At 44.6% G+C, this 19,011-nt stretch overlaps 1 protein-coding gene across 2 annotated transcripts in view; it reads right to left on the bottom strand.

The window, feature by feature from the left end:
* The window catches only part of Ces5a (carboxylesterase 5A), an 83,141-nt gene extending 65,622 nt beyond the window's left edge, over positions 1-17,519 (bottom strand). Inside the window, exons 1-2 of one of the 2 annotated variants that reach the window (XM_074055371.1) lie at positions 17,387-17,519; positions 15,487-15,608 (exon numbers count right to left, since the gene is read on the bottom strand). The gene's annotated coding sequence lies outside the window, so the exon portion shown is untranslated. Of the gene's footprint in view, positions 1-13,551; positions 13,834-15,486; positions 15,609-17,386 lie in introns of those variants that run through there. The other variant, XM_074055372.1, reaches the window with a different exon arrangement.
* Between the last annotated feature and the right edge of the window lie 1,492 nt (positions 17,520-19,011).

The raw sequence follows: 19,011 nt of genomic DNA, 5'->3' as shown, positions 1-19,011 counted from the left end.
GAGCACAGCTTTGATCCTTTGCCTGCCAAAAGCCACTAAAGATTTCCCATGCTGTCTGTTCCACTTAGAAAGAAGCAGAAATGTCATCACCTGTAAGCTGAGGCAGGCAATAAAAAGGCACCCACTTTCTGATGGCGACCATGCACTTCAGGAGTCTATGATCCATGGGGCATGAAATGAGCAGTAGAAATTTTTCTTACATGATTATTTCTGTCCAATTTGGTCAAGTTCCAAGGACGACTGTCCCCCATCCTCAGGTGGGAAGACATGGCATGATGTCTTTACCATGTAGTACTTCCTGACTATCAGGACTGACATCCTACTGAACTGCCTATGGAAGACATGGAGGAGTTTGAGAGAGAGACCACATTGGCTTCTTCTGCCACTCCTGATACTATAGTTTGGATCTCAAATGTCCCCTAAAGATCCACTGTCAAAGGTTTAAGAAAAGGTCATGTTAGCAGGGTGACCCTACTTGAAGGCAGTGAACACTTTGAGAGGTGAACCCAAATGAGAGGCCCTTGGATCATTGATAAGTGCCCTGGAAGGAAATTGTGTACACTGGACCCTCCCTCTTTCTCTTTTTGTTCCCTGGCTTTTGATGTAAGTGAATTTTGCTCCACCACACACTTCTGCCATGATGTACTGCATGCCACAGGCCCAAAGCAATGAACTCACCAATCATAGACTAAAACCTCCAAAACTGTGAGCCAAAATAAACCTTTTCTCTTATAAAGTTAGTTATCTCAGGTATTTTGTTATAGTGACAGAATGGTGGCTAACACACCTGACCCACATCCTGTAAAATCATTGTTTATTCAAACTCTTCCCAAAAAGTGATTTACAATGGTGCAGGATTGTCAGAATCCGGGGTCCAGAGAAGTATGAAGGAGATTCAAGAGACACGAAAGTGTGGTTCCTGTCAAATATAATCTGATATACTCTGTGTCCCTTGATTTATAGGATAATGTGGAGTGCCTATCATCCCAGCTAGAAAGCACAAATAGAAGGATTGTGGTCCAGGCTGCCCCAGACCTAAAGCAAAACCCTATTTCAAAAATGATACAAAAAGGGCTGGGGGCATGGCTCAAGTGGTACAGTGCCTGCCTAACAAGTGTGAGGCCCTGAGTTCAAACCCCAGTACAGAAGGAAGGAAGGAAGAAAGGAAATAGAAGGAAAGGAAAAGGTGTTTGGGGGTTTTAATTTCTCTGTGGAGATGAAAGATTGACTTGATCATGAAGGAGGCCCTGTCTAGTTCACTGTGCTTTCTTTGGGATTTAGGGTCAAAACTCAAGACAGCAATGAAATGTAGCTGTGCTTATTCTCTGTAAATCTCTTTTTTCTGAACTTGTCAGAATGAGGGCAGAATTGAACTTAAGTATGGTAGAGTCGACCAGTACCTGACACCAGACAAGGAAGAAAATTTGTAGCATCATAGAAAATCTGAGATAGTCAAGAGAGGCAGGTCAAAAGGCACTAACTATACCTTCACTACAAGTTTCTGACAATCCTCTGGTCTGCCCCTGGACCTCAGGGTAAATTCATGTCTAATCTCACCACCACCATCTACCTGATGATTCCACAGGTACTGTGTAAGTGCCTTGTATGGATTGTCTCTCCCAATCTTCAAAAAGACTATTTTAAGTAGGACTTTTATCATTACTCCCATTATACAGAAAAGAAAACTGAGGCTCAGAAAAATTCAGTGACTTGCTTATGGTAACATGGCTAATAATTGACAGAGTTGGGATTGAGACCAAGTTCATCTGACTGCTCTTCACATGCTACACTGGGTGTTAAAAGTCAAAATATTTCACCAGGCACAACACAGTGGCAACAGATACCCTCGTCCTTCAAATCTCAGGTCAGGACTCCTCTTGACCCCATGTTTCTAGTGCACACCTCCCCAAATATCACTCTAGAAGATGCTGAGCAGCACAAGAGGGAGAACTTGTCTTCTTTCCTGGATTCCTGACTCCCAGTGCTACATCTCACCCAAAGAGGATATCCAAATATTTTATTACATTGAATTTAGCAGATTGACAAAAATACTTCATGCCTGGGTTCTATCCGCATAAATAGAAGCACCTGGCTACTTGAGCCTCCAGTTTTATAAGCAGTCTTTCTAAACAGGTTACTGAATATACCCATGGCCCAGGCAAGAATCTCTTCTTGCCCACACTTCCTACAAGAGCAAAGTAATGCCTTCTCCATCCATGATGTTTCTTAAGGTAGTATTATAAAGGTAGGGGAGTTTCATGATTGGAGGTCTTCCTAAGTCTTTTTTGTACTTCTCCTTTTTCCCAGGATACCCTAGCACCACACAGAAGATCTGTAAATCTAATATTAACACGATTCTTCCTCCCATACCCAGAGAAAACCCCAGTGGTTCCGGGGAAGCTTCTCTATACTGGTTGCTCTAGGTTCTGCAAGAAGCCCTGGAATGTAGACAAGATTGGGACTTAACATCTAGCTGCTGTGGCAAAACTCTTGTGACTATAGAACCATGCCCCCAATAGAGAACAAAGAACCCAATGATTAACTGATGAATGAGAGGAAAAGGAATTTTTTATTGATTAATCACCTAGGAACTCTTTTGATACTTTAAACATGCTATCTCATTTAATCAGAGCAACAACACTCCCAGGAAGTATTACTGTCCCCATATTACCTATGAGAACATCAAGACCTATAGAAGTTAAGAACTGTGTCCAAGTTCACAAGCAAAGAAAATGATGGCTAGGATTTGAATTCAGGTCTGTCTGCTCTGGGAACCTTCAGTCTCAGACTGTGCAGGCCGTGCATTCTAGAGACTCAGCTGCAGATGGTCAATGTTGTGACCCTCCAAGTAGTCACACCCTGGACATCAGAAGACACTTGGACTTAAACAAGACAGCATCTTACTGAGATTGTCCCTGTTTCCTGGTGAGAGCATTTGAGGAGAGCGACGTTGATTGATGTCAGTGGTAATAATACTCATTTTTCTGTGATTACTCCTTGAATTCCAGCCAAAATGAGCCACACTAAACTGCAGCTGTACAAGATGTCTGGATTCTCCCAACCAGTAGAATTAGGAACAGAATGGTCAGTAAGTGAGCCAAGTGGCAGCAGAAAGATGTCCCCATTCAATGCATATTAATTACAGCTTTGTTCCACACCAGATCTTGGAGGAGAGGCAAAAGAAAGTCTTGAAGTTGAAAATGTAGTTCCTTTATATCAATTGTTAATTATAAATGGACAAAAACAGGGAAAGAGTAGTTTCAACCTTCAAGGAAAGTCATGGGCATGTAAATGAAAGGCAGCAATGAGATGTGATGGGCACCATGACTGGGGTGTGCTGGGGGAGTTGGGGAAGACTCCAGAAGCCAGGACTTCCAACTGAGATATTACAGGCTGATCATCAGGTTAATAAGAGGTTAAGGAAGGGCAGCAATCCAGGAAGGGACAGCTTAAGGCTGAGATGCATGAGCCAACATGAAAGGCATGGAAGGATGGGCAGGAGACGGCTCAAAGTCAGCACAAGTTTTATTCAGGAGAAGAAACCTGTGGAGGGGGTCTCCAGCAGATGCAGGAGCCCACTGTCACAGACTGGAGATAGTTATAGGAGGGTAGTGGGACAGTACCAGGAAACCAGTTAGGCTGGGAAAAATTTTGTGATTGGCTTGTTGGTATAGGTAACTAAGGGAGATAAATGGTGATTAGGTCAGTTAGTTGCTCAACCTACGCCCCCAGTGACAATAGCGTAAGGTGGATTTTTTATCATTCTTTGGGGACAGGTATATGGGGCATTTCCAATAGGCTTCCTGTGAAGGGGAGGGCATATGGTCCTAACATGGTGGTCATTATGTGCTTCCTAACAGAAGTCAAGCAAAAAGTTCCATGTCAGATATATCTACTGTCCTGCCTCTTCCTAGCTTGGCAAGTTAGTTTCTCTGTGCCTCCATTTTTTTCCCATGAAAGGAAGAGAATAATAGTTCCTGCCTATAGAGTCTACCAATGGAGATCCCATACAAGATTAAATGTTATTGGAGGCTTACTGTTTAGAATAGCTCCTGGCACACACAGGTACTCAATTTTAAAAATTGTTTATGTTTAATAATTTTGTGATGGCAGTGATGGTAAAAATGATGATGAGCAAAAGAGATAGGACTTCAAGCCAAAGCCAATTATTGACAGCTTCAAATGCTATGGGAAGGATTAAAAAATTTAATCCTGTGGACAGTAAGAGTTCTCCTGTATGAGAATGAGGTTCCAGCATAGTGTTCTGAACTGGTCACAAAATGCTTTCATCCCCTTTGCTCTCAGGTGAGCCTGCCCAGCATGCAACAAGGCCAACTCACTAATCCCATGGCTTCCTGGGGGAAGAAGGAGAGAGATGAACTCAATCTGACAAGACAAGGCCCCTCACCTTCAAGCCCCTGTCACCATCCCCTCATATGCCTGCTGAGCAAGTCTGTGAGATTTGTGAGCAAATTCCCAGGAATGACCTCCTCCATAAGAAACTGCCCATCTTTCCTCTTTCTGCCCCACTCACTGGGTCCTGTATCAGTGCCCACACCATTTACCAAACAATTCATGGAAAATGGGAGTGGAAGGTCCATAGCACATACAGCCTTACAGCAGTCTTTCCAGCCAATCAAACGGCATTGCTAACTTAGTGGCCTCCTCTCGAGACTTCACACTGGATAAGTGTCTCCTCCTTCCTCCGTTCTGACCAGTTCTTTTTCAGTTTTCCCCTCCCCTAGCCCAATCCCTATCCCCCATAAGTGAGCCTAACTCCTTGACTTTGTACTTGTTCCTTCCCAGCAGGACCCTCTGCTCTCTTAACAGTCCCCTTAAACACTGGAGCCTCTGGTCCCAATTCCATCCACTTCTCTGCCCATCCATTGTCACCTGTCAGCATCCTACTGAAGATTTCTTCTTCAGAGGTCCTCGCTAACAACTTCAGATCATGCTGACCTCTCCCTTCTTGCTTCTATATATGCTGATGAGCCACTGGCCCCCACAGTTTAGTCTGTCTTACATTTTGTAATAAGCACTTTGACTTTGGGGTCTGTTTCCCCAAATAGATGGGGTGCTCTGTGAAGGCCTCTCTATTTCCCCTCTCCCACAGGCTCAGTCCCTTGGCACCACCTCCAGAAGGGCTTTCCTTCTCTCTTGAGGCTAAGACTGTCCTCTTCTTCCTCTTTCTCTCCATCCTAGACACAAACTTCCCAATCAGAACAAAAGAATGAACTTCCAATAGCACCTAGAGCAAGAAACAAATGCTCCACATTTGTATATGTGAAGGATGGAGAGATGATAGGATTTTCAGCAAGTCAGCAAAGGCAATTTTCACTCCCTTGGGTTTGAGTCAAGGCTGTACAGTCCCCTCATCTCCAGGAGCCTCTGCCCTCCAACCTCCCTCCAAGCTGGGTGATTTGGAATGAAAAGGCCCAGCTGAACTGCCTCCTTCTTTGCTACACATCCTCTGTCTTCTGAAAGAGGTAGAATGAGTAGGGAGTGGTGAAGGATTTGGGTCTTCCCATTAACATAGGACAGAAAATAAAGATGAAAGTGAATTTACTAATTTCAGCCTATTTATCACATTCACCAGCACAACCAACCTGTCCCTGGAAGTTAAACTAAATCAAACTAAAGGAAAAACAGAAATGACTATAGTTAGACACCCAGGAGAACTGGCAGATCATTGGGATAGATCACAGAAAGATGGCAGAGAGGAGCTATGGGTACTCAAGGAAAGGGAAAGTTTTCAATAGCCCTGATTTGAGGATGTGCCACACCTGGATGAGAGGCAATATCTCTTGAGTTCTGTTTCATATGTGAGCAGCCATGAACAAGTAAAATGGTAAAAAGTATGAAGGAATGGCTCCCAGATGGATGGCCAGATTCAATGCCTGTGTTGACTACATCAACCACTTGTGTTGGTCAAGAAATCAGGACTCTATTACCTCAGATATCCTTAAGCAAGTTGATTCCCTTCTTTGTGTTCCATGTCACCATCCTGAAAATGAGGAACCTGAACCACCTGATTGCTGAGGGACCCCCAGTTCTGCCTTCTAAGAGAGTGAGTGCTCACTGTATGCTGAGATTGTCGGAAACATTGCCTAAATGAGTGCCCAGCCTGAGCTGGTCATCCAGCCCGCCAGTCCACTAAAGGACACTGGCCTTTGCTTCTGACTACTGAGCAGATCCCAACCTTGGTAACATGCCACTTGGACAGTAGCAGCATCAGATGTGTGACAAGGGGTACCTGCCCCTAGCACCCCCTCAGACACAGAGAGCAATGATAATGTTCCTTGTGTCTCCTCCTCCAGCTATTCTTAGCTAAAACTTATCCTGCATCCAACCCTCTATCCACTGGCCTGAGATCACCTATAGTCAACTGAGTTCAGGTACTTGCTTCCCCCACACCTGCCACAAGGGGCTATCCTTGGCTAGTAAGGACATTCTCTACCCCAACTTTCCAAGTCCTCTCCAGCAGATAAAGCTCAGCTTCAGTCTATCTCCCCCGGAAAGGGGGGCTCTGACTATGCTCATCCACTTATCTACCCCTTCTCTGAGAGCTCCAGGGACAACATCACTTCCATTCGATTGCATTCTCTGTGGAGACCCGTAGGCTACATAGTTTCCCCAACCATGACAAAGCCTCCGTGAGTATGGCATGATGTCTGGGAGCTTGAAGGGAACAAATAAAACTGAAACCTCCTACATGCATGGCACTTGAAAACTAAATTAGGAGGAAGTTAAAATGCAGAGAACCCTCAACACACAGTGGCTCACAGAACAGACAAGCTCATTTCTTTCTCTGAAGAACCAGGGTGGATGCTGCTGAGATATGTTAACAGGGTCTTGGAGCCCTTTACCATGTCGTCCACCAGCCTGGTCTCCAATGGCCAGCACCTGCATCTTGGTCAGGGGTGACCTTGGGCTACCTGTGTTCTTTGTCCACAGCACATGGAAGACTGGAGGGGCATGGGAACTGATGTCCTCTAGGGGCAGAGGGTGTCTGGTAGAATTGCCTCATCCCTTGTCCAGCAATGAAGGCTGGGTTCTCTCCTATTCCTAGAGCTTCCCTGTAGAATGTATCTCTAGTCATCCACTGTGGTGTTTGGCTCCATAACACACCTTCCCTTCCCTTTGTAACCTCCCCATTCACCTACTGGTGCTTAGGCCTTCCCAAGCAAGCCACATTCACTAGATCCTCTTCCAAGTCAGGGGAACTGTACTAAGCTTGGCACAGCTCAGGGTTCTGCCGTCTTCTTGCTCTGCTACCCCCCACCCCATCCCCAGCATATCCTCTGGCTCCGCTTGGTCAAATTATATCCTTGGCATAGCCATACCCTGGCTTACAAGCAGGAAAAGAGAGGGAACCCCCAGGGAGGGAATTTTCCTGCAAGTGAGTGAGGTATAAGGTACACCCTCCCTTTCTTTCACATGTCTTTGGTGAGAACTTGGCCGCAATGGAGGCTGGAGACATGCCCAGCTTCAAGTCTGTTAAAAAGGACAATGAGTGACAATTGTGATGGACGACACAGTCTCTGTTACAGAACTGGAATGTACCTACACATTTGCTGTGCTCCAACATATGCCAAAGGAAAGGTGCCGCTTTGTTGAGTTCCACAGCACAATGAGAGTGTCACTACTATCCTTTAGAGGTAAAGATTCTATGCTGAGAAGTTCACTGTCATCCCTGAATTCCCCAAACAAGCAGTAAGAGGCATAATCAGGATTTAAAATCAGGTCTGGCTCATGGATTTTTCTATTCTGTGATTATTCTGCCTTTTATCCCTATGAATGGGTTTTATCTGATATCATATCCTAACTTGGAGGGGGATGTGGGGGTCCAGAGAAGGGCAGAAAGAAATCACATACAGAGCAAAAAAATGAATTGGGCCAGAGCCCAGGGATCCTAGCCACTTGCCTGCTGCTTTGTCCATGACACCTTCTGTCAACCAACTACCTCCAAACAACTCCTGCCCCAATCAAACCAAGTGTCTCTGGGGCTGTGGGGGAGGATGTATATTTTTTAGGCTCATTGATTGCAGAGCCCAGCCTTAACCCACAGTAGCATCTGACCTTACTAAACAGAAAGTCTACCAATCAAGGGGACAGTGGCGATGCAGTATCCCTTGTTACCTGGGCAGCCCCCTTCTGTGCCCAGGGCACAGGCCTTGAGTCAACTCCCTGGCCTCTCCCAGCAGGAGAGGAACATGTATTCTCTTGGGCCTGGCTATTGTCATGCAAGAACTAGTCAGTGGAGAGGGATTGGGCCACCAGGGTCCCCAGATCCTCTGTGAAGCTATCCTCTCACTGTCGTCAGTGTCAGTTGCCTAGCAACTGCCTTTGGCAGATGGTGGCACTGAGAGCATGCCAATCTCTCCCACAGCTAAAAATATATTCCGACGACAACAGGTCTATTTTAAAAGATACAATGTGCTCCTAACGTCTTCCCTTGTCTACGAGGAACTGTGCTGTGCTGGGTCTCTCTGGGCTTCTGTTTCTATCTGACAGGGTGGAAGGGAGCATTCGAGGAAAAAACCCACAAAGCTAGGCACCAAGGGGGTGCTCAGAATACCCTCATAGAGGAGGAGGAGAAGAAGAAAAGAAAGAAATAGCAAAGTGGGAAGAAATATCCAGTAGCTAGCAGTAAACCTCAGGTGGCCATATTTTTTACTATTCAAGAGCATAGGGTTAAGAAAGAAGAATTATGAATCACAGAAGCCTGGTGCTGGAAGATGCAATCCCATTTCATGGCTGAGAAAGCAGAGGCCCTGTGAGTTAAAATGAGAACTAGCTTTGGTTGCAAGGGCTGAGGCCCACAGAACTCCAGCACCTCCCCTACTTAGCCATTCTGTACCTTCCCTGAAAAGGGGGTAGTAAGTCCATTCAGGTGTGTGTGTGTAGCGATTCATTTGTACAACAAATATTAATTAATTAGGCACCCACTGCCCCACTGTGCCAGGCCCTGGAGATACAGTAGGTGACAGATATACTTGGTCCCCACCTCCTGTTGCTTGTAACCTCCCATGTAAGGTAGGCATTGGGCAGCCAAGCACAAGGGTGCCCTGTGCTACAGACACAAGAGTCAGATCCATGTCCAGGCCTACCCATGAGCTCTGCAGCCCCAGACCATCACTTAAGGAGGACTTCGAGATCTAACACAGGAGGCTCAGATAAATTTGAATTTCTAATGCATTATGATATTTTTAAATACAAGTATGTCTCCAGTATGGCATTATCTGATGTTCAAATTTAACCATTTCTATTTGCTAAATCTGTTAGACCTACTTTGCTTTTTTGTATTGTTTAGTTTTGTTTGAAACAGGGTCTCACCAGGTAGCCCAGGCTGGCCTTGAACTCACAATCCTTCTGCCTTAGTCTCCCCAGTGCTTTGATTACAGAAGTGACCACCACACCCAGATCACCTCACCTTTGTTCAGTTTCCCCATCTATAAAATGGAGGAAATTGTGTCTCCTTGCAGCAGTTATTCTGTGGATTAAAGGATAATAAGTACACATATATGTACATAACACATGTAAATATACAAGTACATATACCATGCATAAGGTATGGTATGTAACTATAATATATATATATATATATAATATAGATGCATCTATAGTAATGTCATATAGTAATGACAGGTAAATGTCATTTCCTCTTCTTTCCAAGTGAGGCTTGCCTGAGGTTTTGCCCTGGCCAGCTACTGGCCAGTCCAGTGAAGGCAAGGAGAGAGGTGCAAGGCAGCCCAACCCTTACCCCAAACCCTAGGATATGACAGTAGGTGTAGGGAGAGGACCCTGCTTTGTCCTGAGGCACAACCAATGGATGAGGGGAAGCTACAAGTTGATACATGGTTTGGCAAAGGAACTAAGAACCAACAAGATTTCGCTTGGTCAGAGCCAGTGGCTTTCTGTTGATTGGACTTGTTAAAAATATTGATGCCAGGGCACTACCCAAGACATACTGAATTAGAATGTCTAGGGAAGGATGTGTCCTTTAAATAAATCCCTGGTAACCCTCTGGACTCTAAAGTTTGAGAACCTGGGGTGTGGGGAGGAATCACTGTCCCTAGGGAGGTGTGATCATAAAAGGCTGCTTTGGAATGTGAGATCCTGGCCAGGATCCTGGAACAGCAAAATGACATTAGTGGAAACTGGGTGAAATCTGAAAAACGTCAGTAGTTTTGTTAATGGGATTGTACTGATGTTAATTTCTTCCCTTTGATCATTATACCATGGTTACATAAGATGTTAACATCAGAGAAAGCTCAGTGAAGGGTATATGGGAACTCTCTGTACTATGGTTGCTACTCTTGTGTAAATCTCAAATTATTTCCAAATAAAAAGTCTAAAAAAATCTGCCTGCTTTGGCTCAAAGCCTGCCTCAGGCCTCCTCCCCTCCCTTGCACTGGCCTCTTCGCACATTAGAAGCCCAGTCTGCAGGCCAACTATCCCAAGCTGGCATTGTTTAGCAAGTACAGGTAGTGGAGAGACCCTCACCCCCACAAAAAACACACGAAGTACCCAAGAGCATCACTTCTCTTCCGTGCCATTCACACTGGGAGTTAAATGTCAACCCCAATGAAATACATTTTAATCTGTCTGTGTTATCAACCTAGCCAAGGCCCTAATTGGATGCCAGGCACACCCGCTGAAGGGCATGCATAATTCATCAGTCGGGTGGCGGCAGAAGGCCTTTCATCATGGGCCAGGGAAGGAGGAGGGGGAGAAGGAGAGAAAGGGGAGAGAGAAGCCAGGGAGGGGGAAGGAGAAAAGGAATAGGAGAGGGGAAGGGGGCAGAACAAGAGGGGAAAGAAAAGAAGTTGGGGAGGAGCTGAAGGAGGAGGGCGTAAGAGGGAGAGTGGGAAGAGTGGGAAAGAAAGAGAATAGGTGCGGCAGGAAGGAAGGGACAAAAAGAGACCTGGAATAACCTTCCCAGCACAGTGTTGACCACTCACCCTTTAAGTTCTGTTCAGAAAGTCTTCTTGACTCCCCCAGATAAACTTAGGCCCTCCTTCCCTGGCTGTCCTATAACGTAACAGGATGGACCCAGTTACCCTTTGACTACTGAGAGGATCAAAAGATCCTCTCCCTTTGGGATGATATCTGACAGGTCACCATTGCCTGGCAGAGTCCCTGTGCAAGGTGTTTAATGACTAAAATGTACGTTTCTAACTCAGACCATAGAAAGAAACTATCTTAACCAATTAACCCAAATGGGGTTTGAAACCTTGTCACTTGAGCTTCCTGGCTCTGCCACTAAGCTTATTCCAACTGTACTCTTTTCCTAAAACCACCCTCCACTTTGCCTATCTCCTTATCCTGCCTTCTATCTCCCAAGGCCAAGGACCACCCAGAAAAGCACAGATACACTGGAACTAGAAAGGAGAGTCCCTGTTTCTTTGGGCATACAGGCTGCCACATAGTCAGGCACACAATCACTTCCCACTCCCTGCTCTCCTCAGTCCTGGCCAGCTGGGCTTCCACTTCACACAGACAATACTGGTCCATGTTGCCAATGACTTCATGTGGTCAAGGCCAATGGACTCTTCTCTGACCCCACCTTAACTGATCTCAGCATTGACCCCCCTCCTTTCTTGGCACACAGTCTTCTCTTGACCCCTGGCACCACAGTCTTCTGCTTTTCCTCCTACCCCAGACACTTCATGTCTGTTTAGCTAAATGTCTCTACTTTGGCCAACCTGTGACTTCTGAGAACCTCAAAGCTCACTTCTCAGACCTCTGCTCCCCTCTGACTACTGTTTCTATTTTAATAATCTTACTCAGTTTTGGACTTTAAATGCCATCAAATATTAACAGTTCCTAAACAGTTCCACCCTTGACCTCTCCTTTAAGCTCCACATACAAATACCTACTTAGATGCTTATATTGGTTATCTATTGCAATATAGTAAATTGCTCTCAAAGATTAGCTGTTTAAATAAGAAACACTTATTTTCTCACATTTTCTATAAGTCAGAAATATAGATGCCTTTCTGGGTGCCTCTGACTCAGGTTCTCTCTCCAAGTTGTAGTCAAGCTGCTGGTTGGGGTATAGTCTTATATGAAAGTCAGAGAGGGAGGGAAGATTTGCTTTCAAACACACTTAAGTGGTTAATGGCAGTTTCCAACTCCTGGCAGATCCTGGGACTAAGGGTCTCAGTTCCTCACTGGCCACAGGTCTCTCTCAGTTCCCTGTCACATGGGCCTCTTGCTAGTCAGCTAACAAAGGGACAGCTGGCTTGCCTCAGAGCTAGGGAATAAGAGAACAAGAAAGAGTAGCCAAGACAGAAGCCAGGTCTTTTATAACCTAATATCAGAAGTGACATTCATCCCTCTGTGGAATTCTATTTGCTAGAAATGAGTCATTAAATCAAGAGAAGGGGCCCACACAGGGCATGACAACAGGACCTAGGGATCACTGATGGGTTAAACAGGCATCTCAAGTGAAACATGTCCCTAACAGAATTCTTGGATTTCTTCATACCCCAAGCTTGCTCCTACTCAAGTTTTCTCTATCTTAGGAAATAAGGTACCAGCATTCTGACAATTGTGCTGTCAACTTGGATAAGCTAGAATTATAGCCCCAGAACCCCCCTATTGCATGGTTCTGGGATAGAGTTGAACAGAAAAGAAACTTGCAGACAATTTGAACAATAGGAAGTGAAGGGACAATCATCATCCTTGAAATATCATCATGATCAGATATACTGATGGGCAGACCCAGAGGTTCCCGCAGCATCTCAGCTTGTCTTCGCTCTCCTCTGCTCTGTGTCTACCTCATCTTTCCAAATGGAGGTCTTGCTAACCACAGCAAACCAAATCCCACCTCCAGAGCATGCCTGTGGGTGGTCCTGGGAAGATAGGGGCTGCACAGAGACAGTGTCACCATCATGGCCCTCTCTACAAGCACTTTGAACCTTGCCTTGGTGGCTGAATCTGCCTTACTGTTCCAGTGTTCCAAATATAGTGAACTGTTATTCCCCAGGAATCATGAAACTGGCTCCCTTTTATCTCAGTTCAATTGTCTCTTTCTCAGAGAGAACTTTCCTGAATTTACCACTCCATCTGTGCTAATCCCCCTATTCTATTAGACTCTGAATGAGGTAAATATTCAGCAGCCATCACCAGCTTCTTACTCAGTCCCACATACCACACTCTTAATTTCAATTATGTTACCAGGGATCATTTTAATACCTTCAAGGAGTGTGTCGATCTCTACTTTTAATGGAGAAAAGAAAACACAAAGAGATGAAGAGATCACCCAGCATCTTAGATAGTAAGTGACTAAGACAATAAGATAGTAAGTGACTAAACAATAAGAGTAGGATCTGAACCCAGTTCTGCCTGCTGTCTAGACTATTCTCTTCATTCACACCACAAAGCTCCTTGTGCCTGAAGCTGAAATTGAGTTTCTCAGCCTCTCAGACTCAGTGTCTAAGCATAGGTAGCACAGAGCACTACTGGAGCAACATCAATGGCACTAATTCACCTATATCCCTTCCCACTTCCCGCCTCTATAAATCTCAAAAACCAGGCTCAGTACCTCCACCAGGGTGGATCCCAGAATGGAATCAAGAACTGGTCAGAGGATCCATGTGCCTTCTCCAGAACTACATAGCAGACCTCATTCCTGAGTCCTGGAAGCACCCTGCAGTGCCCTTCCCTCTGAGACCCAATTCTCAACCATATACAGAATCCATCTCAGAAGGACCAAACCAGGTATCCAGCCTCCTGCTGAGTGACTCTTCTCTGCCAAGGCTGAGTGACCCACAGGACACAGGTCTCTCCTCCCACATGGCCTTCCTCAGCTTTCTGTAAATCCACTCTTTGCTCCCCCTGCACTACAGCTGGGCTGCATAGTTCTTTCAAGGTCCTGCTGGAGCTCTTCCAAGGTTTGTGCAACATGTGAAGCCAATTCTTAAGAGAGAAGCAGACTGGTAATCCAGTCAGTGCAGGGCAAAGAACTCCAGAGAGGCCAGTGTTACTTGGGTGTCATTGTAATCAGTTTTATCTCCATTGCTTGTTGGTTGCAGATCAAGGTCCTTGCCTACCATCCAGGGCTCTCTGAGTCTGTCTTCAGCCAGACTCCCTCTGCCCAAATGTAATAATCCATCTTTCCCTAAAAGACAGGGGCCCTTTGCCTTTTAAGACTCAGCTCAGAGCCCCGTACCTTCCTAATGACCTCATCACCTCTTTGCCCCTTTCCTACCCTTATCCAAAGACACATGTCAAAGCCAACCGACTACTATCCACATACAGATGAAACAACCTTTGTGAATGATTTTGTTTTAAGATTTAGAAAACTCATTCCTTTTTCATCAATTTACACATTCCAAAAATGTTTTCCCATCTGTTGTCTCATTTGATCTATCAAAAGACATTGGGTGGGTTGAACATAAAGCAACCCCACTGCAGAGTTGTGGAAATAATCAGAGCTTCCTCTATGCCCAACAGTGGCATAGAATAAAATACACTGAATCTTGTAAAGGGCCTTGTAGGTAGCTGCTGCTATTGCCTCATTCTCCAGAAGAGAAAGTTGAAGCTCAAAGATATTTTAAAAAAATAAACCTGTTCATTGTCTTTAAACTAATAACTAGTCAAAGCTATGGTTTGAACTCTTATCCTAAATTCCAGTTAACTATTAAACCATACCCAATCACAAAGAAAAACCCAGGTTGCTAGAGAGATTTGTTCTGGTCCTCAACAGAAATGCAGAAATGCTTCTTATATTAGTCCAGTTTCTATTGCTATAACAAAATCCATGTGGCTGGGTATTTTATGAAGAAAAGAAGCTTATTTGTATCAAAGATTTGGAAACTGAAAATCCAAAATGGGGCAGTTTCATTGGTTTGGCCTCTAGTGAGGACCTCATGGTAGATGGTATCACAATGACTGGACCATGTGCAAGAGTGATCACATAGCAAAATAGGAAGCCAGAGAAATTGAGGGCCTGGCCTGTTCTTTTTATAAAAAGAACCTGCTCTTGTAGGAACTAATTGGGATCCTTGAGAACTACATTAATCCCTTCCAAAAGTAGTGCCCCAAAGGATCTAATCACCCCCCACTAGGCCCCACCTCTTAAAGACTCCACCACCCTTATGGCACCACACTGGGGACCAAGCTTCCAACAAATGAATCTTTGAGGACACAGTCAAACTGTATCCAAACCATAGCACTCCTCAAATTTCAATGTGTACATTCATCACTTAAGGCTCTTGTTTAAAAGTATTAAAATAAATACTTTAATTCTGTAAACCTGAGAAAGCCTGAGATTATGCATCTTCACAAGTTCTTAAACAATGCTAATGGTGTTGGTGCAAAGACCACACTGCCCCTGGGAAGCATGCACCACCCTCTCTCCTATGTAGCACCTTCAGAGACAGGTAAATTCTTGTATTATGCAATTAAACACGACCAAAAACCCAATTCAAATAGCTTATGTAATTGAGAAGTCGTGGCTCCAATGATGTATCCAGACCTTCTCTCCCATAACTGCTCAGCTTTGTGCTTCATGTTGGTTTCATTGCCGGGCTCAGGATGGTGACACAAAGGCTGCTGGAAGGCTGAAGACACAGTGGGTCATGTGAGATGATAGCCAGTCTAGAAAAGATTACAATAGTGTTAACTAGGGGTCATTGTTAAGCTTGTCCTAGTGCTACCTCCAAAGTGGAGAGATTCCAGGTGCTCTCATCATTTGACCACCATGTCCTTGAAGTTTGAATTGGCCGGCAATGTCAAGGCTGCCAGCAGATTGAAGATACTCAGCCAAGGAGCAGATAGAAAGGAGTCCATGGCTGGTGGGCTCTGCACAGACCCCAAAGAAGCCAGACCTCACCTGGCTATAATTGAGGAATTGAGTGAATCTAGAAGGGCACCAGATGGGAGCAGAGAGGAGTCCATCAGCTCCTATAGAGCACCTCAGATCAGCCCCAATGCATGGTTGAGTCAGACATGAGGTACACCCCTCCCTTCCTGGGAAAATGGTTCCCCAGAAGTCTCACTGAGGAAAGAGGCACTTGGTTCACAAGCCTGGTTGGCAGGCAGGCATGGTGTGCAGATGGGCTGCTGACAGCATCCCCCTCTGGTCCCCTCCTCAGAATCCTGAGAAGGGGGAGAGAGCATCAGGCCTGCCCACACATCCCTACCACCCACATGCCAACACATGGGTGGGAGGTCTGGCTGCACCTGTGTAGGTACCCACACACATGACCTGCTGCATCCCCACTGGCTTCCCTCAGCCTCAGGCACCCAAAACACTATTATCAGCTCAAAACCAGGGTGAAGCTCAAAATATATGGAGACATCCAAAATTCTCAGCAATTGAGATGAGTTATACTTTCGTGCAATATGTTTGAGAACTAAAATTGATGCAAAAAATGTCTGCAATGACCAATTTTTATTAAAAATTGACATTAAAGACAAAGTCTAACAGGGCAGAGGATTATGTTGAGGTGAGCCAGGCCAATACACGTGGAATGGGTGAGATGCCATCTACATTGAACATGCTGGTATGTTTGTTCACAATGGATTTTTTAACATTACTTAAAAATATTTTTAACAGTGCATGCAAATATTACTTATCTACTAATTTGGGGGTCCATACTAAAATTCTTTGTCTGCAGCAAGTGTCTCTCCTTGATTTAATCTCAGCTTAGTAAAACCCAACCGTGTCCTGTCGCCTGCCCTCCCCCACCCCAGAAGTATCTCCCAATGTTGTCAGGATAGAAGCAAAAGTTTATATGTGCCCTGAAATCCTCCTGGGAAGGTGTTCCATCCTAATCACCAGTGGCCAACTGGAACATGCCCTTATGGCCACAAGAGTTGTTAAAATATTGAAATGCTTTCTAATCTTCAGCAGGCCACCAGGTGTCCCCTACTATTCTGGCTCCTCCCCAGGACCCTATCAGAACCCCCCACCATCCAGTCACCAAAGAACCAATGCCTGAGAAACTGGCCCACATATCCTGTCCATGCAGTATTTTCAACAGTCCCCCTCCAGTCTAATTCTGTGCCAGGCTCCCCTTGACCCACTCTGCCCAGCTACACTGCCTTCTCCCTGTCTCTGAATTTGTTCCCTCTGCTTGCCATCACCACTGCAACTATCCTGATCTTAGCCACATGCATCTCTCACCTGAACCACTGAAATAGCAGCCCGAGTGATTCTATTAAAATATAAATCATATTACACTGTTCCTCTGTAAGGACTCCTCTCTAGGAATTAAAGCCACATTCTTTTAAACAATCTACAAAGCCTTGCATACTCTGACCTCTCTTTTTCTTATCCTTAGCCTCACCTCTTTCTTCTCTCCTCTTATTTACTCCCATTCCAACACATTAACCTTCTCCCCCTTCCTCAAATGCACTAGATATGTTCTCACCTCAGGACCTTTGCACTTGCTTTTCTTGTTGCCAGGTCAGCTCGCTCCTTCACATGCTTCTCAATTCTTTGCTCAGATCTACCTTTGTAGTGAGGCCTCCTTGACAAACCTATTAAAAATTGCAATCCAAGCCAATTACTCTACTCAACATTTTCATAGCATCAATCACCTTCTAACATACTCTATGATTAACGTATGCATTATATTGTCTATTGGTCTTCACTGCCCCCACTAAAATATGAACTTCAAGGGCATATAGACCATTGCTTTGCTCACTGATGTATTCCAACATCCACTCAGTACATAATAGGTATTGATAACATAAATGACTATGTGAAATATGTCATCACTACAGTCCATAGAAAGTGCTCAGTAAATATTTGTTATTTAAATATCAGACAACAATGATCCAAGCTAGATTCAGAAATGTATCCCCCAGCACGAGCCTAGGGAGTAAATGACACCATGAAGAGAGTGCCAAGCATAGAGCTTATTTCAGCTTTGCTTCAAAAGTTACGTTCCTTTTCATCAGTGTTCTACAGAGAAATCAAACAAATAGAAACCAATAGCTGTAGGGTGTGTGTGTGTGTGCAGACAGAGAAAAAGAGAGCAAGAAAGAGAGAGAGTGAATAAGAACACCCTATTATGGAAGCTGAGAGGTCTCAAGATGAGAAGTTGGCAAGCTGGAGACCCAGAACAGCTGATATGTGGTTCATCCAAGTGTAAAGACCTGAGCAACAGGAAAATTGCCAAAGAAAGTTCCAGTCTGAAAACTGACAGACTGGGAATCCAAAAAAAAAAAAAAAAAAAAGGATGTTCCTGTTTGAGTCCCTGTGAAAACACAGGAAAAACCCTGTGTCCCAACTCGAAACAGTCAGGCAAGAGGAATTCCCTAGGATTTGTGAGAGAATCAGTATTTTGTTCTATTTAGATTTTCAACTGATTAGACAAAGGGTACCCACATGAAGGAGGGCAATCTGCTTTACTCAGGCTACTGACTCAAATATCAATCTCATCTAAAAACACATCCAGAATATTTGACCAACTATCTGAACACCCAGAGGTCCAGTCACATTGACATGTAAAAGTAACCATGCCACCCATCTTTTCTCCTTCCAAATATCCAAAGTCCAGTCATCCCTCAAGGTCCAGCCAAGAAGCCCTTCTCTCTAGAAGTCTTCCAGCTCATCCCTCTGAATTCTACACCATTTTTACAATGTATTTATTCTTAAAATAGGCAACCTCAGATTCTCTCTGGACAGATGTCTGAGTGTAATTTCTCTGTCTGCATTTTTCCATGAACTCTCTTGATGATCTATTTCATTGATTAATCCCCTCTTTTTTGGCATATCTTCCCTTCTATACACATTCCACCTACTCCTCCCGGGACCATATAAAGTATGAGACAAGCTTGCCTGCCAACTAGCTAATCACAGAGTTATCAGGAACCAAATTTAATAAACAGGAAGCTACATATAAAAACATTGAGTCAGAGTGATGACACACAAAAGCTGAAATTACCACTACTGCCAAAATTGCAGAGTGGAAAGCCTGTGCTCTCAGGTCTCATGTCCTCCTAATGTGTACTCACTCTACCACCTCCTGTGGGCCTCTCTCACCTCCAT

Source organism: Castor canadensis, chromosome 15, assembly GCF_047511655.1.
Source record: "Castor canadensis chromosome 15, mCasCan1.hap1v2, whole genome shotgun sequence".
Lineage (NCBI taxonomy): Eukaryota > Metazoa > Chordata > Mammalia > Rodentia > Castoridae > Castor > Castor canadensis.
Note: the sequence above shows the minus strand (reverse complement) of the source record. Positions and strands in the feature narration are given on the sequence as shown.